This window comes from Phyllobates terribilis, unplaced genomic scaffold (assembly GCF_046119375.1).
Source record: "Phyllobates terribilis strain yellow unplaced genomic scaffold, ASM4611937v1 Scaffold_10__3_contigs__length_209671492, whole genome shotgun sequence".
Taxonomy (NCBI): Eukaryota; Metazoa; Chordata; class Amphibia; order Anura; family Dendrobatidae; genus Phyllobates; species Phyllobates terribilis.
The window spans coordinates 199,253,831-199,280,009 of NW_027362770.1; positions in this window are offsets into that span (position 1 = coordinate 199,253,831).

Below are 26,179 nucleotides of genomic sequence, written 5' to 3' on the forward strand. Positions count from 1 at the left end.
TTATAGTAGTTATATTCTTGTACATAGGGGGGAGTATTATAGTAGTTATATTCTTGTACATAGGGAGCAGTATTATAGTAGTTATATTCTTGTATATAGGGAGCTGTATTATAGTAGTTATATTCTTGTATATAGGAGCAGTATTATAGTAGTGATATTCTTGTATATAGGAGCAGTATTATAGTAGTTATATTCTTGTTCATAGGAGCAGTATTATAGTAGTTATATTCTTGTACATAGGAGCAGTATTATAGTAGTTATATTCTTGTACATAGGAGCAGTATTATAGTAGTTATATTCTTGTACATAGGGGCAGTATTATAGTAGTTATATTCTTGTATATAGGGGTCAGTATTATAGTAGTTATATTCTTGTACATAGGGGCAGTATTATAGTAGTTATATTCATGTATATAGGGGGCAGTATTATAGTAGTTATATTCTTGTATATAAGAGCAGTATTATAGTAGTTATATTCTTGTATATAGGGGCAGTATTATAGTAGTTATATTCTTGTATATAGGAACAGTATTATAGTAGTTATATTCTTGTACATAGAAGCAGTATTATAGTAGTTATATTCTTGTACATAGGAGCAGTATTATAGTAGTTATATTCTTGTATATAGGAGCAGTGTTACAGTAGTTATATTCTTGTATATAGGAGCAGTATTATAGTAGTGAAATTCTTGCATATAGGAGCAGTATTATAGTAGTTATATTCTTGTACATAGGAGCAGTATTATAGTAGTTATATTCTTGTACATAGGAGCAGTATTATAGTAGTTATATTCTTGTACATAGGAGCAGTATTATAGTAGTTATATTCTTGTACATAGGAGCAGTATTATAGTAGTTATATTCTTGTACATAGGAGCAGTATTATAGTAGCTATATTCTTGTACATAGGGGGCAGTATTATAGTAGTTATATTCTTGTACATAGGGGGCAGTATTATAGTAGTTATATTCTTGTACATAGGAGCAGTATTATAGTAGTTATATTCTTGTACATAGGAGCAGTATTATAGTAGTTATATTCTTGTACATAGGAGCAGTATTATAGCAGTCATATTCTTGTACATAGGAGCAGTATTATAGTAGTTATATTCTTGTACATAGGAGCAATATTATAGTAGCTATATTCTTGTACATAGGGGGCAGTATTATAGTAGTTATATTCTTGTACATAGGGGGCAGTATTATAGTAGTTATATTCTTGTACATAGGAGCAGTATTATAGTAGTTATATTCTTCTACATAGGGGCAGTATTATAGTAGTTATATTCTTGTACATAGGAACAGTATTATAGTAGTTATATTCTTGTACATAGGGGTCAGAATTATAGTAGATATATTCTTGTACATAGGGGGCAGTATTATAGTAGTTATATTCTTGTACATAGGGAGCAGTATTATAGCAGTTATATTCATGTACATAGGGAGCAGTATTATAGTACTTATATTCTTGTATATAGGGGCAGTATTATAGTAGTTATATTCTTGTACATAGGAGCAGTATTATAGTAGTTATATTCTTGTACATAGGGGTCAGTATTATAGTAGATATATTCTTGTACATAGGGGCCAGTATTATAGTAGTTATATTCTTGTATATAGGAGCAGTATTATAGTAGTGATATTCTTGTATATAGGAGCAGTATTATAGTAGTTATATTCTTGTACACAGGGGCAGTATTATAGTAGTTATATTCTTGTGCATAGGAGCAGCATTATAGTAGTTATATTCTTGTATATAGGGAGCAGTATTATAGTAGTTATATTCTTGTACATAGGAGCAGTATTATAGTAGTTATATTCTTGTATATAGGAGCAGTATTATAGTAGTTATATTCTTGTACATAGGAGCAGTATTATAGTAGTTATATTCTTGTACATAGGAGCAGTATTATAGTAGCTATATTCTTGTACATAGGGGGCAGTATTATAGTAGTTATATTCTTGTACATAGGGGGCAGTATTATAGTAGTTATATTCTTGTACATAGGAGCAGTATTATAGTAGTTATATTCTTCTACATAGGGGCAGTATTATAGTAGATATATTCTTGTACATAGGAGCAGTATTATAGTAGTTATATTCTTGTACATAAGGGCAGTATTATAGCAGTTATATTCTTGTACATAGGTGGCAGTATTATAGTAGTTAAATTCTTGTACATAGGGGCAGTATTATGGTAGTTATATTCTTGTATATAGGAGCAGTATTATAGTAGTTATATTCTTTTACATAGGAGCAGTATTATAGTAGTTATATTCTTGTACATAGGAGCAGTATTATAGTAGTTAAATTCTTGTACATAGGGGCAGTATTATGGTAGTTATATTCTTGTATATAGGAGCAGTATTATAGTAGTTATATTCTTTTACATAGGAGCAGTATTATAGTAGTTATATTCTTGTACATAGGAGCAGTATTATAGTAGTTATCTTCTTGTACATAGGGGGCAGTATTATAGTAGTTATATTTTTGTATATAGGAGCAGTATTATAGTAGTTATATTCTTGTAAATAGGGGGCAGTATTATAGCAGTTATATTCTTGTACATAGGGGGCAGTATTATAGTAGTTATATTCTTTTATATAGGGGGCAGTATTATAGTAGTTATATTTTTGTACATAGGGGGCAGTATTATAGTAGTTATATTCTTGTACATAGGGGGCAGTATTATAGTAGTTATATTCTTGTACATAGGAGCAGTATTATAGTAGTTATATTCTTGTACATAGGGGCAGTATTATAGTAGTTATATTCTTGTACATAGGGAGCAGTATTATAGTAGTTATATTCTTGTACATAGGGGGGAGTATTATAGTAGTTATATTCTTGTACATAGGGGGCAGTATTTTAGTAGTTATATTCTTGTACATAGGAGCAGTATTATAGTAGTTATATTCTTGTACATAAGGGCAGTATTATAGCAGTTATATTCTTGTACATAGGTGGCAGTATTATAGTAGTTATATTCTTGTACATAGGAGCAGTATTATAGTAGTTAAATTCTTGTACATAGGGGCAGTATTATAGTAGTTATATTCTTGTATATAGGAGCAGTATTATAGTAGTTATATTCTTTTACATAGGAGCAGTATTATAGTAGTTATATTCTTGTACATAGGAGCAGTATTATAGTAGTTATCTTCTTGTACATAGGGGGCAGTATTATAGTAGTTATATTCTTGTATATAGGAGCAGTATTATAGTAGTTATATTCTTGTACATAGGGGCAGTATTATAGCAGTTATATTCTTGTACATGGGGGCAGTATTATAGTAGTTATATTCTTGTACATAGGGGGGAGTATTATAGTAGTTATATTCTTGTACATAGGGAGCAGTATTATAGTAGTTATATTCTTGTACATAGGAGGCAGTATTATAGTAGTTATATTCTTGTACATAGGGGGCAGTATTATAGTAGTTATATTCTTGTACATAGGGGCAATATTATAGTAGTTATATTCTTGTACATAGGAGCAGTATTATAGTAGTTATATTCTTGTATATAGGGGGCAGTATTATAGTAGTTATATTCTTGTACATAGGAGTAGTATTATAGTAGTTATATTCTTGTACATAGGGAGCAGTATTATAGTAGTTATATTCTTATACATAGGGAGCAGTATTATAGTAGTTATATTCTTGTACATAGGGGCAGTAATATAGTAGTTTTATTCTTGTACATAAGGGCAGTATTATAGCAGTTATATTCTTGTACATAGGGGTCAGTATTATAGTAGTTATATTCTTGAACATAGGAGCAGTATTATAGTAGTTATATTCTTGTACATAGGGGCAGTATTATAGTAGTTATATTCTTGTACATAGGGAGCAGTATTATAGTAGTAATATTCTTGTACATAGGGAGCAGTATTATAGTAGTTATATTCTTGTACATAGGGGCAGTAATATAGTAGTTATATTCTTGTACATAAGGGCAGTATTATAGCAGTTATATTCTTGTACATAGGGGGCAGTATTATATTAGTTATATTCTTGTACATAGGATCAGTATTATAGTAGTTATATTCTTGTACATAAGGGCAGTATTATAGCAGTTATATTCTTGTACATAGGTGGCAGTATTATAGTAGTTATATTCTTGTACATAGGAGCAGTATTATCGTAGTTAAATTCTTGTACATAGGGGCAGTATTATAGTAGTTATATTCTTGTATATAGGAGCAGTATTATAGTAGTTATATTCTTTTACATAGGAGCAGTATTATAGTAGCTATATTCTTGTACATAAGAGCAGTATTATAGTAGTTATCTTCTTGTACATAGGGGGCAGTATTATAGTAGTTATATTCTTGTATATAGGAGCAGTATTATAGTAGTTATATTCTTGTACATAGGGGGCAGTATTATAGCAGTTATATTCTTGTACATAGGGGGCAGTATTATAGTAGTTATATTCTTGTACATAGGGGGGAGTATTATAGTAGTTATATTCTTGTACATAGGGAGCAGTATTATAGTAGTTATATTCTTGTATATAGGGAGCTGTATTATAGTAGTTATATTCTTGTATATAGGAGCAGTATTATAGTAGTGATATTCTTGTATATAGGAGCAGTATTATAGTAGTTATATTCTTGTTCATAGGAGCAGTATTATAGTAGTTATATTCTTGTACATAGGAGCAGTATTATAGTAGTTATCTTCTTGTACATAGGAGCAGTATTATAGTAGTTATATTCTTGTACATAGGGGCAGTATTATAGTAGTTATATTCTTGTATATAGGGGTCAGTATTATAGTAGTTATATTCTTGTACATAGGGGCAGTATTATAGTAGTTATATTCTTGTATATAGGGGGCAGTATTATAGTAGTTATATTCTTGTATATAAGAGCAGTATTATAGTAGTTATATTCTTGTATATAGGGGCAGTATTATAGTAGTTATATTCTTGTATATAGGAGCAGTATTATAGTAGTGACATTCTTAGATATAGGAGCAGTATTATAGTAGTTATATTCATGTACATAGGAGCAGTATTATAGTAGTTATATTCTTGTACATAGGAGCAGTATTATAGTAGTTGTATTCTTGTACATAGGAGCAGTATTATAGTAGTTATATTCTTGTACATAGGAGCAGTATTATAGTAGTTATATTCTTGTACAAAGGAGCAGTATTATAGTAGCTATATTCTTGTACATAGGGGGCAGTATTATAGTAGTTATATTCTTGTACATAGGGGGCAGTATTATAGTAGTTATATTCTTGTACATAGGAGCAGTATTATAGTAGTTATATTCTTGTACATAGGAGCAGTATTATAGTAGTTATATTCTTGTACATAGGAGCAGTATTATAGTAGTTATATTCTTGTACATAGCAGCAGTATTATAGTAGCTATATTCTTGTACATAGGGGGCAGTATTATAGTAGTTATATTCTTGTACATAGGGGGCAGTATTATAGTAGTTATATTCTTGTACATAGGAGCAGTATTATGGTAGTTATATTCTTCTACATAGGGGCAGTATTATAGTAGTTATATTCTTGTACATAGGAACAGTATTATAGAAGTTATATTCTTGTACATAGGGGTCAGAATTATAGTAGATATATTCTTGTACATAGGGGGCAGTATTATAGTATTTATATTCTTGTACATAGGGAGCAGTATTATAGCAGTTATATTCTTGTACATAGGGAGCAGTATTATAGTAGTTATATTCTTGTATATAGGGGCAGTATTATAGTAGTTATATTCTTGTACATAGGAGCAGTATTATAGTAGTTATATTCTTGTACATAGGGGTCACTATTATAGTAGATATATTCTTGTACATAGGGGGCAGTATTATAGTAGTTATATTCTTGTACATAGGAGCAGTATTATAGTAGTTATATTCTTGTACATAGGAGCAGTATTATAGTAGTTATATTCTTGTATATAGGAGCAGTGTTACAGTAGTTATATTCTTGTATATAGGAGCAGTATTATAGTAGTGATATTCTTGTATATAGGAGCAGTATTATAGTAGTTATATTCTTGTACATAGGAGCAGTATTATAGTAGTTATATTCTTGTACATAGGAGCAGTATTATAGTAGTTATATTCTTGTACATAGGAGCAGTATTATAGTAGTTATATTCTTGTACATAGGAGCAGTATTATAGTAGTTATATTCTTGTACATAGGAGCAGTAGTATATTAGCTATATTCTTGTACATAGGGGGCAGTATTATAGTAGTTATATTCTTGTACATAGGGGGCAGTATTATAGTAGTTATATTCTTGTACATAGGAGCAGTATTATAGTAGTTATATTCTTCTACATAGGGGCAGTATTATAGTAGATATATTCTTGTACATAGGAGCAGTATTATAGTAGTTATATTCTTGTACATAGGGGGCAGTATTATAGCAGTTATATTCTAGTACATAGGGAGCAGTATTATGCTAGTTATATTCTTGTATATAGGGGCAGTATTATAGTAGTTATATTCTTGTACATAGGAGCAGTATTATAGTAGTTATATTCTTGTACATAGCAGCAGTATTATAGTAGTTATATTCTTGTACATAGGAGCAGTATTATAGTAGTTATATTCTTGTACATAGGAGCAGTATTATAGTAGTTATATTCTTGTACATAGGGGGCAGTATTAGAGTATTTATATTCTTGTACATAGGGGCATTATTATAGTAGTTATATTCTTGTACATAGGAGCAGTATTATAGTAGTTATATTCTTGTACATAGGAGCAGTATTATAGTAGTTATAATCTTGTACATAGGGGCAGTATTATAGTAGTTATATTCTTGTATATAGGGGTCAGTATTATAGTAGTTATATTCTTGTACATAGGGGCAGTATTATAGTAGTTATATTCTTGTATATAGGGGGCAGTATTATAGTAGTTATATTCTTGTATATAAGAGCAGTATTATAGTAGTTATATTCTTGTATATAGGGGCAGTATTATAGTAGTTATATTCTTGTATATAGGAGCAGTATTATAGTAGTGATATTCTTGCATATAGGAGCAGTATTATAGTAGTTATATTCTTGTACATAGGAGCAGTATTATAATAGTTATATTCTTGTACATAGGAGCAGTATTATAGTAGTTATATTCTTGTACATAGGAGCAGTATTATAGTAGTTATATTCTTGTACATAGGAGCAGTATTATAGTAGTTATATTCTTGTACATAGGAGCAGTATTATAGTAGCTATATTCTTGTACATAGGGGGCAGTATTATAGTAGTTATATTCTTGTACATAGGGGGCAGTATTATAGTAGTTATATTCTTGTACATAGGAGCAGTATTATAGTAGTTATATTCTTGTACATAGGAGCAGTATTATAGTAGTTATATTCTTTTACATAGGAGCAGTATTATAGTAGTTATATTCTTGTACATAGGAGCAGTATTATAGTAGTTATATTCTTGTACATAGCAGCAGTATTATAGTAGCTATATTCTTGTACATAGGGGGCAGTATTATAGTAGTTATATTCTTGTACATAGGGGCAGTATTATAGTAGTTATATTCTTGTACATAGGAGCAGTATTATAGTAGTTATATTCTTCTACATAGGGGCAGTATTATAGTAGTTATATTCTTGTACATAGGAACAGTATTATAGAAGTTATATTCTTGTACATAGGGGGCAGAATTATAGTAGATATATTCTTGTACATAGGGGGCAGTATTATAGTAGTTATATTCTTGTACATAGGGAGCAGTATTATAGCAGTTATATTCTTGTACATAGGGAGCAGTATTATAGTAGTTATATTCTTGTATATAGGGGCAGTATTATAGTAGTTATATTCTTGTACATAGGAGCAGTATTATAGTAGTTATATTCTTGTACATAGGGGTCAGTATTATAGTAGATATATTCTTGTACATAGGGGGCAGTACTATAGTAGTTATATTCTTGTACATAGGAGCAGTATTATAGTAGTTATATTCTTGTACATAGGAGCAGTATTATAGTAGTTATATTCTTGTATATAAGAGCAGTGTTACAGTAGTTATATTCTTGTATATAGGAGCAGTATTATAGTAGTGATATTCTTGTATATAGGAGCAGTATTATAGTAGTTATATTCTTGTACATAGGAGCAGTATTATAGTAGTTATATTCTTGTACATAGGAGCAGTATTATAGTAGTTATATTCTTGTACATAAGAGCAGTATTATAGTAGTTATATTCTTGTACATAGGAGCAGTATTATAGTAGTTATATTCTTGTACATAGGAGCAGTATTATAGTAGTTATATTCTTGTACATAGGGGGCAGTATTATAGTAGTTATATTCTTGTACATAGGGGGCAGTATTATAGTAGTTATATTCTTGTACATAGGAGCAGTATTATAGTAGTTATATTCTTCTACATAGGGGCAGTATTATAGTAGATATATTCTTGTACATAGGAGCAGTATTATAGTAGTTATATTCTTGTACATAGGGGGCAGTATTATAGCAGTTATATTCTAGTACATAGGGAGCAGTATTATGCTAGTTATATTCTTGTATATAGGGGCAGTATTATAGTAGTTATATTCTTGTACATAGGAGCAGTATTATAGTAGTTATATTCTTGTACATAGGAGCAGTATTATAGTAGTTATATTCTTGTACATAGGAGCAGTATTATAGTAGTTATATTCTTGTACATAGGAGCAGTATTATAGTAGTTATATTCTTGTACATAGGAGCAGTATTATAGTAGTTATATTCTTGTACATAGGGGGCAGTATTAGAGTATTTATATTCTTGTACATAGGGGCAGTATTATAGTAGTTATATTCTTGTACATAGGAGCAGTATTATAGTAGTTATATTCTTGTACATAGGAGCAGTATTATAGTAGTTATATTCTTGTACATAGGGGCAGTATTATAGTAGTTATATTCTTGTATATAGGGGTCAGTATTATAGTAGTTATATTCTTGTACATAGGGGCAGTATTATAGTAGTTATATTCTTGTATATAGGGGGCAGTATTATAGTAGTTATATTCTTGTATATAAGAGCACTATTATAGTAGTTATATTCTTGTATATAGGGGCAGTATTATAGTAGTTATATTCTTGTATATAGGAGCAGTATTATAGTAGTGATATTCTTGCATATAGGAGCAGTATTATAGTAGTTATATTCTTGTACATAGGAGCAGTATTATAGTAGTTATATTCTTGTACATAGGAGCAGTATTATAGTAGTTATATTCTTGTACATAGGAGCAGTATTATAGTAGTTATATTCTTGTACATAGGAGCAGTATTATAGTAGTTATATTCTTGTACATAGGAGCAGTATTATAGTAGCTATATTCTTGTACATAGGGGGCAGTATTATAGTAGTTATATTCTTGTACATAGGGGGCAGTATTATAGTAGTTATATTCTTGTACATAGGAGCAGTATTATAGTAGTTATATTCTTGTACATAGGAGCAGTATTATAGTAGTTATATTCTTGTATATAGGAGCAGTATTATAGTAGTTATATTCTTGTACATAGGAGCAGTATTATAGTAGTTATATTCTTGTACATAGGAGCAGTATTATAGTAGCTATATTCTTGTACATAGGGGGCAGTATTATAGTAGTTATATTCTTGTACATAGGGGGCAGTATTATAGTAGTTATATTCTTGTACATAGGAGCAGTATTATAGTAGTTATATTCTTCTACATAGGGGCAGTATTATAGTAGATATATTCTTGTACATAGGAGCAGTATTATAGTAGTTATATTCTTGTACATAAGGGCAGTATTATAGCAGTTATATTCTTGTACATAGGTGGCAGTATTATAGTAGTTAAATTCTTGTACATAGGGGCAGTATTATGGTAGTTTTATTCTTGTATATAGGAGCAGTATTATAGTAGTTATATTCTTTTACATAGGAGCAGTATTATAGTAGTTATATTCTTGTACATAGGAGCAGTATTATAGTAGTTAAATTCTTGTACATAGGGGCAGTATTATGGTAGTTATATTCTTGTATATAGGAGCAGTATTATAGTAGTTATATTCTTTTACATAGGAGCAGTATTATAGTAGTTATATTCTTGTACATAGGAGCAGTATTATAGTAGTTATCTTCTTGTACATAGGGGGCAGTATTATAGTAGTTATATTTTTGTATATAGGAGCAGTATTATAGTAGTTATATTCTTGTAAATAGGGGGCAGTATTATAGCAGTTATATTCTTGTACATAGGGGGCAGTATTATAGTAGTTATATTCTTGTATATAGGGGGCAGTATTATAGTAGTTATATTCTTGTACATAGGGGGCAGTATTATAGTAGTTATATTCTTGTGCATAGGGGGCAGTATTATAGTAGTTATATTCTTGTACATAGGAGCAGTATTATAGTAGTTATATTCTTGTACATAGGGGCAGTATTATAGTAGTTATATTCTTGTACATAGGGAGCAGTATTATAGTAGTTATATTCTTGTACATAGGGGGGAGTATTATAGTAGTTATATTCTTGTACATAGGGGGCAGTATTATAGTAGTTATATTCTTGTACATAGGAGCAGTATTATAGTAGTTATATTCTTGTACATAAGGGCAGTATTATAGCAGTTATATTCTTGTACATAGGTGGCAGTATTATAGTAGTTATATTCTTGTACATAGGAGCAGTATTATAGTAGTTAAATTCTTGTACATAGGGGCAGTATTATAGTAGTTATATTCTTGTATATAGGAGCAGTATTATAGTAGTTATATTCTTTTACATAGGAGCAGTATTATAGTAGTTATATTCTTGTACATAGGAGCAGTATTATAGTAGTTATCTTCTTGTACATAGGGGGCAGTATTATAGTAGTTATATTCTTGTATATAGGAGCAGTATTATAGTAGTTATATTCTTGTACATAGGGGCAGTATTATAGCAGTTATATTCTTGTACATAGGGGGCAGTATTATAGTAGTTATATTCTTGTACATAGGGGGGAGTATTATAGTAGTTATATTCTTGTACATAGGGAGCACTATTATAGTAGTTATATTCTTGTACATAGGAGGCAGTATTATAGTAGTTATATTCTTGTACATAGGGGGAGTATTATAGTAGTTATATTCTTGTACATAGGGGCAGTATTATAGTAGTTATATTCTTGTACATAGGGGGCAGTATTATAGTAGTTATATTCTTGTACATAGGGGCAATATTATAGTAGTTATATTCTTGTACATAGGAGCAGTATTATAGTAGTTATATTCTTGTATATAGGGGGCAGTATTATAGTAGTTATATTCTTGTACATAGGAGTAGTATTATAGTAGTTATATTCTTGTACATAGGGAGCAGTATTATAGTAGTTATATTCTTATACATAGGGAGCAGTATTATAGTAGTTATATTCTTGTACATAGGGGCAGTAATATAGTAGTTTTATTCTTGTACATAAGGGCAGTATTATAGCACTTATATTCTTGTACATAGGGGGCAGTATTATAGTAGTTATATTCTTGTACATAGGAGCAGTATTATAGTAGTTATATTCTTGTACATAGGGGCAGTATTATAGTAGTTATATTCTTGTACATAGGGAGCAGTATTATAGTAGTAATATTCTTGTACATAGGGAGCAGTATTATAGTAGCTATATTCTTGTACATAGGGGCAGTAATATAGTAGTTATATTCTTGTACATAAGGGCAGTATTATAGCAGTTATATTCTTGTACATAGGGGGCAGTATTATATTAGTTATATTCTTGTACATAGGAGCAGTATTATAGTAGTTATATTCTTGTACATAAGGGCAGTATTATAGCAGTTATATTCTTGTACATAGGTGGCAGTATTATAGTAGTTATATTCTTGTACATAGGAGCAGTATTATAGTAGTTAAATTCTTGTACATAGGGGCAGTATTATAGTAGTTATATTCTTGTATATAGGAGCAGTATTATAGTAGTTATATTCTTGTACATAGGGGGCAGTATTATAGCAGTTATATTCTTGTACATAGGGGGCAGTATTATAGTAGTTATATTCTTGTACATAGGGGGGAGTATTATAGTAGTTATATTCTTGTACATAGGGAGCAGTATTATAGTAGTTATATTCTTGTATATAGGGAGCTGTATTATAGTAGTTATATTCTTGTATATAGGAGCAGTATTATAGTAGTGATATTCTTGTATATAGGAGCAGTATTATAGTAGTTATATTCTTGTTCATAGGAGCAGTATTATAGTAGTTATATTCTTGTACATAGGAGCAGTATTATAGTAGTTATATTCTTGTACATAGGAGCAGTATTATAGTAGTTATATTCTTGTACATAGGGGTGGTATTATAGTAGTTATATTCTTGTATATAGGGGGCAGTATTATAGTAGGTATATTCTTGTACATAGGGGGCAGTATTATAGTAGTTATATTCTTGTACATAGGAGCAGTATTATAGTAGTTATATTCTTCTACATAGGGGCAGTATTATAGTAGATATATTCTTGTACATAGGAGCAGTATTATAGTAGTTATATTCTTGTACATAGGGGGCAGTATTATAGCAGTTATATTCTAGTACATAGGGAGCAGTATTATGCTAGTTATATTCTTGTATATAGGGGCAGTATTATAGTAGTTATATTCTTGTACATAGGAGCAGTATTATAGTAGTTATATTCTTGTACATAGGAGCAGTATTATAGTAGTTATATTCTTGTACATAGGAGCAGTATTATAGTAGTTATATTCTTGTACATAGGAGCAGTATTATAGTAGTTATATTCTTGTACATAGCAGCAGTATTATAGTAGCTATATTCTTGTACATAGGGGGCAGTATTATAGTAGCTATATTCTTGTACATAGGGGGCAGTATTATAGTAGTTATATTCTTGTACATAGGAGCAGTATTATAGTAGTTATATTCTTCTACATAGGGGCAGTATTATAGTAGTTATATTCTTGTACATAGGAACAGTATTATAGTAGTTATATTCTTGTACATAGGGGTCAGAATTATAGTAGATATATTCTTGTACATAGGGGGCAGTATTATAGTAGTTATATTCTTGTACATAGGGAGCAGTATTATAGCAGTTATATTCTTGTACATAGGGAGCAGTATTATAGTAGTTATATTCTTGTATATAGGGGCAGTATTAGAGTATTTATATTCTTGTACATAGGAGCAGTATTATAGTAGTTATATTCTTGTACATAGGGGTCAGTATTATAGTAGATATATTCTTGTACATAGGGGGCAGTATTATAGTAGTTATATTCTTGTACATAGGAGCAGTATTATAGTAGTTATATTCTTGTACATAGGAGCAGTATTATAGTAGTTATATTCTTGTATATAGGAGCAGTGTTACAGTAGTTATATTCTTGTATATAGGAGCAGTATTATAGTAGTGATATTCTTGTATATAGGAGCAGTATTATAGTAGTTATATTCTTGTACATAGGAGCAGTATTATAGTAGTTATATTCTTGTACATAGGAGCAGTATTATAGTAGTTATATTCTTGTACATAGGAGCAGTATTATAGTAGTTATATTCTTGTACATAGGAGCAGTATTATAGTAGTTATATTCTTGTACATAGGGGGCAGTATTATAGTAGTTATATTCTTGTACATAGGGGGCAGTAGTATAGTAGTTATATTCTTGTACATAGGAGCAGTATTATAGTAGTTATATTCTTCTACATAGGGGCAGTATTATAGTAGATATATTCTTGTACATGGGAGCAGTATTATAGTAGTTATATTCTTCTACATAGGGGGCAGTATTATAGCAGTTATATTCTAGTACATAGGGAGCAGTATTATGCTAGTTATATTCTTGTATATAGGGGCAGTATTATAGTAGTTATATTCTTGTACATAGGAGCAGTATTATAGTAGTTATATTCTTGTACATAGGAGCAGTATTATAGTAGTTATATTCTTGTACATAGGAGCAGTATTATAGTAGTTATATTCTTGTACATAGGAGCAGTATTATAGTAGTTATATTCTTGTACATAGGAGCAGTATTATAGTAGTTATATTCTTGTACATAGGGGCAGTATTATAGTAGTTATTTTCTTGTACATAGGGAGCAGTATTATAGTAGTTATATTCTTGTATATAGAAGGCAGTATTATAGTAGTTATATTCTTGTACAAAGGGAACAGTATTATAGTAGTTATATTCTTGTACATAGGGAGCAGTATTATAGTAGTTATATTCTTGTATATAGAAGGCAGTATTATAGTAGTTATATTCTTGTACATAGGGAGCAGTATTGTAGTAGTTATATTCTTGTACATAGGAGCAGTATTATAGCAGTTATATTCTTGTACATAGGGAGCAGTATTATAGTAGTTAGATTCTTGTATATAGGGGCAGTATTATAGTAGTTATATTCTTGTACATAGGAGCAGTATTATAGTAGTTATATTCTTGTACATAGGAGCAGTATTATAGTAGTTATATTCTTGTACATAGGAGCAGTATTATAGTAGTTATATTCTTGTATATAGGGGCAGTATTATAGTAGTTATATTCTTGTACATAGGGGTCAGTATTATAGTAGATATATTCTTGTACATAGTGGGCAGTATTATATTAGTTATATTCTTGTACATAGGAGCAGTATTATAGTAGTTATATTCTTGTACATAGGGAGCAGTATTATAGCAGTTATATTCTTGTACATAGGGAGCAGTATTATAGTAGTTATATTCTTGTATATAGGGGCAGTATTATAGTAGTTATATTCTTGTACATAGGGGTCAGTATTATAGTAGATATATTCTTGTACATAGTGGGCAGTATTATATTAGTTATATTCTTGTACATAGGAGCAGTATTATAGTAGTTATATTCTTGTACATAGGAGCAGTATTATAGTAGTTATATTCTTGTATATAGGAGCAGTGTTACAGTAGTTATATTCTTGTATATAGGAGCAGTATTATAGTAGTGATATTCTTGTATATAGGAGCAGTATTATAGTAGTTATATTCTTGTACATAGGAGCAGTATTATAGTAGTTATATTCTTGTACATAGGAGCAGTATTATAGTAGTTATATTCTTGTACATAGGAGCAGTATTATAGTAGCTATATTCTTGTACATAGGGGGCAGTATTATAGTAGTTATATTCTTGTACATAGGGGGCAGTATTATAGTAGTTATGTTCTTGTACATAGGAGCAGTATTATAGTAGTTATATTCTTGTATATAGGGGGCAGTATTATAGTAGTTATATTCTTGTACATAGGAGCAGTATTATAGTAGTTATATTCTTGTACATAGGAGCAGTATTATAGCAGTTATATTCTTGTACATAGGGAGCAGTATTATACTAGTTATATTCTTGTATATAGGGGCAATATTATAGTAGTTATATTCTTGTACATAGGAGCAGTATTATAGTAGTTATATTCTTGTACATAGGAGCAGTATTATAGTAGATATATTCTTCTACATAGGAGCAGTATTATAGTAGTTATATTCTTGTACATAGGGGGCAGTATTATAGTAGTTATATTCTTGTATATAGGGTGCAGTATTATAGTAGTTATATTCTTGTATATAGAAGGCAGTATTATAGTAGTTATATTCTTGTACATAGGGAGCAGTATTATAGTAGTTATATTCTTGTACATAGGAGCAGTATTATAGTAGTTATATTCTTGTACATAGGAGCAGTATTATAGCAGCTATATTCTTGTACATAGGGAGCAGTATTATAGTAGTTATATTCTTGTACACAGGAGCAGTATTATAGTAGTTATATTCTTGTACATAGGGGTCAGTATTATAGTAGATATATTCTTGTAAATAGGGGGCAGTATTATAGTAGTTATATTCTTGTACATAGGGAGCAGTATTATAGCAGTTACATTCTTGTACATAGGGAGCAGTATTATAGTAGTTATATTCTTGTATATAGGGGCAGTATTATAGTAGTTATATTCCTGTACATAGGAGCAGTATTATAGTAGTTATATTCTTGTACATAGGGGTCAGTATTATAGTAGATATATTCTTGTACATAGGGGGCAGTATTATAGTAGTTATATTCTTGTACATAGGAGCAGTATTATAGTAGTTATATTCTTGTACATAGGAGCAGTATTTTAGTAGCTATATTCTTGTACATAGGGGGCAGTATTATAGTAGTTATATTCTTGTACATAGGGGGCAGTATTATAGTAGTTATATTCTTGTACATAGGAGCAGTATTATAGTAGTTATATTCTTGTACATAGGAGCAGTATTATAGTAGTTATATTCTTGTACATAGGAGCAGTATTATAGTAGTTATATTCTTGTACATAGGAGCAGTATTATAGTAGTTATATTCTTGTACATAGCAGCAGTATTATAGTAGCTATATTCTTGTACATAGGGGGCAGTATTATAGTAGTTATATTCTTGTACATAGGGGGCAGTATTATAGTAGTTATATTCTTGTACATAGGAGCAGTATTATAGTAGTTATATTCTTCTACATAGGGGCAGTATTATAGTAGTTATATTCTTGTACATAGGAACAGTATTATAGTAGTTATATTCTTGTACATAGGGGTCAGAATTATAGTAGATATATTCTTGTACATAGGGGGCAGTATTATAGTAGTTATATTCTTGTACATAGGGAGCAGTATTATAGCAGTTATATTCTTGTACATAGGGAGCAGTATTATAGTAGTTATATTCTTGTATATAGGGGCAGTATTATAGTATTTATATTCTTGTACATAGGAGCAGTATTATAGTAGTTATATTCTTGTACATAGGGGTCAGTATTATATTAGATATATTCTTGTACATAGGGGGCAGTATTATAGTAGTTATATTCTTGTACATAGGAGCAGTATTATAGTAGTTATATTCTTGTACATAGGAGCAGTATTATAGTAGTTATATTCTTGTATATAGGAGCAGTGTTACAGTAGTTATATTCTTGTATATAGGAGCAGTATTATAGTAGTGATATTCTTGTATATAGGAGCAGTATTATAGTAGTTATATTCTTGTACATAGGAGCAGTATTATAGTAGTTATATTCTTGTACATAGGAGCAGTATTATAGTAGTTATATTCTTGTATATAGGAGCAGTATTATAGTAGTTATATTCTTGTACATAGGAGCAGTATTATAGTAGTTATATTCTTGTACATAGGAGCAGTATTATAGTAGTTATATTCTTGTACATAGGAGCAGTATTATAGTAGTTATATTCTTGTACATAGGAGCAGTATTATAGTAGTTATATTCTTGTACATAGGAGCAGTATTATAGTAGCTATATTCTTGTACATAGGGGGCAGTATTATAGTAGTTATATTCTTGTACATAGGGGGCAGTAGTATAGTAGTTATATTCTTGTACATAGGAGCAGTATTATAGTAGTTATATTCTTCTACATAGGAGCAGTATTTTAGTAGCTATATTCTTGTACATAGGGGGCAGTATTATAGTAGTTATATTCTTGTACATAGGGGGCAGTATTATAGTAGTTATATTCTTGTACATAGGAGCAGTATTATAGTAGTTATATTCTTGTACATAGGAGCAGTATTATAGTAGTTATATTCTTGTACATAGCAGCAGTATTATAGTAGCTATATTCTTGTACATAGGGGGCAGTATTATAGTAGTTATATTCTTGTACATAGGGGGCAGTATTATAGTAGTTATATTCTTGTACATAGGAGCAGTATTATAGTAGTTATATTCTTCTACATAGGGGCAGTATTATAGTAGTTATATTCTTGTACATAGGAACAGTATTATAGTAGTTATATTCTTGTACATAGGGGTCAGAATTATAGTAGATATATTCTTGTACATAGGGGGCAGTATTATAGTAGTTATATTCTTGTACATAGGGAGCAGTATTATAGCAGTTATATACTTGTACATAGGGAGCAGTATTATAGTAGTTATATTCTTGTATATAGGGGCAGTATTATAGTATTTATATTCTTGTACATAGGAGCAGTATTATAGTAGTTATATTCTTGTACATAGGGGTCAGTATTATAGTAGATATATTCTTGTACATAGGGGGCAGTATTATAGTAGTTATATTCTTGTACATAGGAGCAGTATTATAGTAGTTATATTCTTGTACATAGGAGCAGTATTATAGTAGTTATATTCTTGTATATAGGAGCAGTGTTACAGTAGTTATATTCTTGTATATAGGAGCCGTATTATAGTAGTGATATTCTTGTATATAGGAGCAGTATTATAGTAGTTATATTCTTGTACATAGGAGCAGTATTATTGTAGTTATATTCTTGTACATAGGAGCAGTATTATAGTAGTTATATTCTTGTACATAGGAGCAGTATTATAGTAGTTATATTCTTGTACATAGGAGCAGTATTATAGTAGTTATATTCTTGTACATAGGAGCAGTATTATAGTAGCTATATTCTTGTACATAGGGGGCAGTATTATAGTAGTTATATTCTTGTACATAGGGGGCAGTAGTATAGTAGTTATATTCTTGTACATAGGAGCAGTATTATAGTAGTTATATTCTTCTACATAGGGGCAGTATTATAGTAGATATATTCTTGTACATAGCAGCAGTATTATAGTAGTTATATTCTTGTACATAGGGGGCAGTATTATAGCAGTTATATTCTAGTACATAGGGAGCAGTATTATGCTAGTTATATTCTTGTATATAGGGGCAGTATTATAGTAGTTATATTCTTGTACATAGGAGCAGTATTATAGTAGTTATATTCTTGTACATAGGAGCAGTATTATAGTAGTTATATTCTTGTACATAGGAGCAGTATTATAGTAGTTATATTCTTGTACATAGGAGCAGTATTATAGTAGTTATATTCTTGTACATAGGAGCAGTATTATAGTAGTTATATTCTTGTACATAGGAGCAGTATTATAGTAGTTATATTCTTGTACATAGGGGGCAGTATTAGAGTATTTATATTCTTGTACATAGGGGCAGTATTATAGTAGTTATATTCTTGTACATAGGAGCAGTATTATAGTAGTTATATTCTTGTACAAATGGAGCAGTATTATAGTAGTTATATTCTTGTACATAGGGAGCAGTATTATAGTAGTTATATTCTTGTATATAGAAGGCAGTATTATAGTAGTTATATTCTTGTGCATAGGGAGCAGTATTGTAGTAGTTATATTCTTGTACATAGGGAGCAGTATTATAGTAGTTATATTCTTGTGCATAGGGAGCAGTATTATAGTAGTTATATTCTTGTACATAGGAGCAGTATTATAGTAGGTATATTCTTCTACATAGGGGCAGTATTATAGTAGATATATTCTTGTACATAGGAGCAGTATTATAGTAGTTATATTCTTGTACATAGGAGCAGTATTATAGCAGTTACATTCTTGTACATAGGGAGCAGTATTATAGTAGTTAGATTCTTGTATATAGGGGCAGTATTATAGTAGTTATATTCTTGTACATAGGAGCAGTATTATAGTAGTTATATTCTTGTACATAGGAGCAGTATTATAGTAGTTATATTCTTGTACATAGGAGCAGTATTATAGTAGTTATATTCTTGTATATAGGGGCAGTATTATAGTAGTTATATTCTTGTACATAGGGGTCAGTATTATAGTAGATATATTCTTGTACATAGTGGGCAGTATTATATTAGTTATATTCTTGTACATAGGAGCAGTATTATAGTAGTTATATTCTTGTACATAGGGAGCAGTATTATAGCAGTTATATTCTTGTACATAGGGAGCAGTATTATAGTAGTTATATTCTTGTATATAGGGGCAGTATTATAGTAGTTATATTCTTGTACATAGGGGTCAGTATTATAGTAGATATATTCTTGTACATAGTGGGCAGTATTATATTAGTTATATTCTTGTACATAGGAGCAGTATTATAGTAGTTATATTCTTGTACATAGGAGCAGTATTATAGTAGTTATATTCTTGTATATAGGAGCAGTGTTACAGTAGTTATATTCTTGTATATAGGAGCAGTATTATAGTAGTGATATTCTTGTATATAGGAGCAGTATTATAGTAGTTATATTCTTGTACATAGGAGCAGTGTTATAGTAGTTATATTCTTGTACATAGGAGCAGTATTATAGTAGTTATATTCTTGTACATAGGAGCAGTATTATAGTAGCTATATTCTTGTACATAGGGGGCAGTATTATAGTAGTTATATTCTTGTACATAGGGGGCAGTATTATAGTAGTTATATTCTTGTACATAGGAGCAGTATTATAGTAGTTATATTCTTGTATATAGGGGGCAGTTTTATAGTAGTTATATTCTTGTACATAGGAGCAGTATTATAGTAGTTATATTCTTGTACATAGGAGCAGTATTATAGCAGTTATATTCTTGTACATAGGGAGCAGTATTATACTAGTTATATTCTTGTATATAGGGGCTGTATTATAGTAGTTATATTCTTGTACATAGGAGCAGTATTATAGTAGTTATATTCTTGTACATAGGAGCAGTATTATAGTAGATATATTCTTCTACATAGGAGCAGTATTATAGTAGTTATATTCTTGTACGTAGGGGGCAGTATTATAGTAGTTATATTCTTGTATATAGGGTGCAGTATTATAGTAGTTATATTCTTGTATATAGAAGGCAGTATTATAGTAGTTATATTCTTGTACATAGGGAGCAGTATTATAGTAGTTATATTCTTGTACATAGGAGCAGTATTATAGTAGTTATATTCTTGTACATAGGAGCAGTATTATAGCAGCTATATTCTTGTACATAGGGAGCAGTATTATAGTAGTTATATTCTTGTACACAGGAGCAGTATTATAGTAGTTATATTCTTGTACATAGGGGTCAGTATTATAGTAGATATATTCTTGTAAATAGGGGGCAGTATTATAGTAGTTATATTCTTGTACATAGGGAGCAGTATTATAGCAGTTATATTCTTGTACATAAGGAGCAGTATTATAGTAGTTATATTCTTGTATATAGGGGCAGTATTATAGTAGTTATATTCTTGTACATAGGAGCAGTATTATAGTAGTTATATTCTTGTACATAGGGGTCAGTATTATAGTAGATATATTCTTGTACATAGGGGGCAGTATTATAGTAGTTATATTCTTGTACATAGGAGCAGTATTATAGTAGTTATATTCTTGTACATAGGAGCAGTATTATAGTAGTTATATTCTTGTATATAGGAGCAGTGTTACAGTAGTTATATTCTTGCATATAGGAGCAGTATTATAGTAGTGATATTCTTGTATATAGGAGCAGTATTATAGTAGTTATATTCTTGTACATAGGAGCAGTATTATAGTAGTTATATTCTTGTGCATAGGAGCAGTATTATAGTAGTTATATTCTTGTACATAGGAGCAGTATTATAGTAGTTATATTCTTGTACATAGGAGCAGTATTATAGTAGTTATATTCTTGTACATAGGAACAGTATTATAGTAGCTATATTCCTGTACATAGGGGGCAGTATTATAGTAGTTATATTCTTGTACATAGGGGGCAGTATTATAGTAGTTATATTCTTGTACATAGGAGCAGTATTAAAGTAGTTATATTCTTCTACATAGGGGCAGTATTATAGTAGTTATATTCTTGTACATAGGAGCAGTATTATAGTAGTTATATTCTTGTACATAGGAGTAGTATTATAGCAGTTATATTCTTGTACATAGGGAGCAGTATTATAGTAGTTATATTCTTGTATATAGGGGCAGTATTATAGTAGTTATATTCTTGTACATAGGAGCAGTATTATAGTAGTTATATTCTTGTACATAGGAGCAGTATTATAGTAGTTATATTCTTGTACATAGAAGCAGTATTATAGTAGTTATATTCTTGTACATAGGAGCAGTATTATAGTAGTTATATTCTTGTACATAGGAGCAGTATTATAGTAGTTATATTCTTGTACATAGGAGCAGTATTATAGTAGTTATATTCTTGTACATAGGGGGCAGTATTATAGTAGTTATATTCTTGTACATAGGGAGCAGTATTATAGTAGTTATATTCTTCTACATAGGAGCAGTATTATAGTAGTTATATTCTTGTACATAGGGGGCAGTATTATAGTATTTATATACTTATACATAGGGGCAGTATTATAGTAGTTATATTCTTGTACATAGGAGCAGTATTATAGTAGTTGTATTCTTGTACAAAGGGAGCAGTATTATAGTAATTATATTCTTGTACATAGGGAGCAGTATTATAGTAGTTATATTCTTGTATATAGAAGGCAGTATTATAGTAGTTATATTCTTGTACATAGGGAGCAGTATTATAGTAGTTATATTCTTGTACATAGGGAGCAGTATTATAGTAGTTATATTCTAGTATATAGAAGGCAGTATTATAGTAGTTATATTCTTGTACATAGGGAGCAGTATTATAGTAGTTATATTCTTGTACATAGGGAGCAGTATTATAGTAGTTATATTCTTGCACATAGGGGGCAGTATTATAGTAGTTATATTCTTGTACATAGGGAGCAGTATTATAGTAGTTATTTTCTTGTACATAGGAGCAGTATTATAGTAGTTATATTCTTGTATATAGGAGCAGTATTATAGTAGTTATATTCTTGTACATAGGAGCAGTATTATAGTAGTTATATTCTTGTACATAGGGAGCAGTATTATAGTAGATATATTCTTCTACATAGGAGCAGTATTATAGTAGTTACATTCTTGTACATAGGGGGCAGTATTATAGTAGTTATATTCTTGTACATAGGGGGCAGTATTATAGTAGTTATATTCTTGTATATAGGGGGCAGTATTATAGTAGTTATATTCTTGTATATAGAAGGCAGTATTATAGTAGTTATATTCTTGTACATAGGGAGCAGTATTATAGTAGTTATATTCTTGTATATAGAAGGCAGTATTATAGTAGTTATATTCTTGTACATAGGGAGCAGTATTATAGTAGTTATTTTCTTGTACATAGGGAGCAGTATTATAGTAGTTATATTCTTGTACATAGGAGCAGTATTATAGTAGTTATATTCTTGTATATAGGAGCAGTATTATAGTAGTTATATTCTTGTACATAGGAGCAGTATTATAGTAGTTAAATTCTTGTACATAGGGAGCAGTATTATAGTAGATATATTCTTCTACATAGGAGCAGTATTATAGTAGTTATATTCTTGTACATAGGGGGCAGTATTATAGTAGTTATATTCTTGTACATAGGGGCAGTATTATGGTAGTTATATTCTTATATATAGGGGGCAGTATTATAGTAGTTATATTCTTGTATATAGAAGGCAGTATTATAGTAGTTATATTCTTGTACATAGGGAGCAGTATTATAGTAGTTATATTCTTGTACATAGGAGCAGTATTATAGTAGTTATATTCTTGTACATAGGAGCAGTATTATAGTAGTTATATTCTTGTATATAGGAGCAGTGTTACAGTAGTTATATTCTTGTATATAGGAGCAGTATTATAGTAGTGATATTCTTGTATATAGGAGCAGTATTATAGTAGTTATATTCTTGTACATAGGAGCAGTATTATAGTAGTTATATTCTTGTACATAGGAGCAGTATTATAGTAGATATATTCTTGTACATAGGAGCAGTATTATAGTAGTTATATTCTTGTACATAGGGGGTAGTATTATAGTAGTTATATTCTTGTACATAGGAGCAGTATTATAGTAGTTATATACTTGTACATAGGAGTAGTATTCTAGCAGTTATATTCTTGTACATAGGGAGCAGTATTAAAGTAGTTATATTCTTGTATATAGGGGCAGTATTATAGTAGTTATATTCTTGTACATAGGAGCAGTATTATAGTAGTGATATTCTTGTACATAGGAGCAGTATTATTTTAGTTATATTCTTGTACATAGAAGCAGTATTATAGTAGTTATATTCTTGTACATAGGAGCAGTATTATATTAGTTATATTCTTGTACATAGGAGCAGTATTATAGTAGTTATATTCTTGTACATAGGAGCAGTATTATAGTAGTTATATTCTTGTACATAGGGGGCAGTATTATTGTAGTTATATTCTTGTACATAGGGAGCAGTATTATAGTAGTTATATTCTTCTACATAGGAGCAGTATTATAGTAGTTATATTCTTGTACATAGGGGGCAGTATTATAGTATTTATATTCTTGTACATAGGGGCAGTATTATAGTAGTTATATTCTTGTACATAGGAGCAGTATTATAGTAGTTATATTCTTGTACAAAGGGAGCAGTATTATAGTAGTTATATTCTTGTACATAGGGAGCAGTATTATAGTAGTTATATTCTTGTATATAGAAGGCAGTATTATAGTAGTTATATTCTTGTACATAGGGAGCAGTATTATAGTAGTTATATTCTTGTACATAGGGAGCAGTATTATAGTAGTTATATTCTTGTATATAGAAGGCAGTATTATAGTAGTTATATTCTTGTACATAGGGAGCAGTATTATAGTAGTTATATTCTTGTACATAGGGAGCAGTATTATAGTAGTTATATTCTTGTACATAGGGGGCAGTATTATAGTAGTTATATTCTTGTACATAGGGAGCAGTATTATAGTAGTTATTTTCTTGTACATAGGAGCAGTATTATAGTAGTTATATTCTTGTATATAGGAGCAGTATTATAGTAGTTATATTCTTGTACATAGGAGCAGTATTATAGTAGTTATATTCTTGTACATAGGGAGCAGTATTATAGTAGATATATTCTTCTACATAGGAGCAGTATTATAGTAGTTATATTCTTGTACATAGGGGGCAGTATTATAGTAGTTATATTCTTGTACATAGGGGGCAGTATTATAGTAGTTATATTCTTGTATATAGGGGGCAGTATTATAGTAGTTATATTCTTGTATATGGAAGGCAGTATTATAGTAGTTATATTCTTGTACATAGGGAGCAGTATTATAGTAGTTATATTCTTGTATATAGAAGGCAGTATTATAGTAGTTATATTCTTGTTCATAGGGGGCAGTATTATAGTAGTTATATTCTTGTACATAGGGGCAGTATTATGGTAGTTATATAGTTATATATAGGGGGCAGTATTATAGTAGTTATATTCTTGTATATAGAAGGCAGTATTATAGTAGTTATATTCTTGTACATAGGGAGCAGTATTATAGTAGTTATATTCTTGTACATAGGAGCAGTATTATAGTAGTTATATTCTTGTACATAGGAGCAGTATTATAGTAGTTATATTCTTGTATATAGGAGCAGTGTTACAGTAGTTATATTCTTGTATATAGGAGCAGTATTATAGTAGTGATATTCTTGTATATAGGAGCAGTATTATAGTAGTTATATTCTTGTACATAGGAGCAGTATTATAGTAGTTATATTCTTGTACATAGGAGCAGTATTATAGTAGTTATATTCTTGTACATAGGAGCAGTATTATAGTAGTTATATTCTTGTACATAGGAGCAGTATTATAGTAGTTATATTCTTGTACATAGGAACAGTATTATAGTAGCAATATTCTTGTACATAGGGGGCAGTATTATAGTAGTTATATTCTTGTACATAGGAGCAGTATTATAGTAGTTATATTCTTGTACATAGGAGTAGTATTATAGCAGTTATATTCTTGTACATAGGGAGCAGTATTAAAGTAGTTATATTCTTGTATATAGGGGCAGTATTATAGTAGTTATATTCTTGTACATAGGAGCAGTATTATAGTAGTTATATTCTTGTACATAGGAGCAGTATTATAGTAGTTATATTCTTGTACATAGAAGCAGTATTATAGTAGTTATATTCTTGTACATAGGAGCAGTATTATAGTAGTTATATTCTTGTACATAGGAACAGTATTATAGTAGTTATATTCTTGTACATAGGAGCAGTATTATAGTAGTTATATTCTTTTACATAGGGGGCAGTATTATAATAGTTATATTCTTGTTCATAGGGAGCAGTATTACAGTAGTTATATTCTTCTACATAGGAACAGTATTATAGTAGTTATATTCTTGTACATAGGGGGCAGTATTATAGTATTTATATTCTTGTACATAGGGGCAGTATTATAGTAGTTATATTCTTGTACATAGGAGCAGTATTATAGTAGTTATATTCTTCTACATAGGAGCAGTATTATAGTAGTTATATTCTTGTACATAGGGGGCAGTAT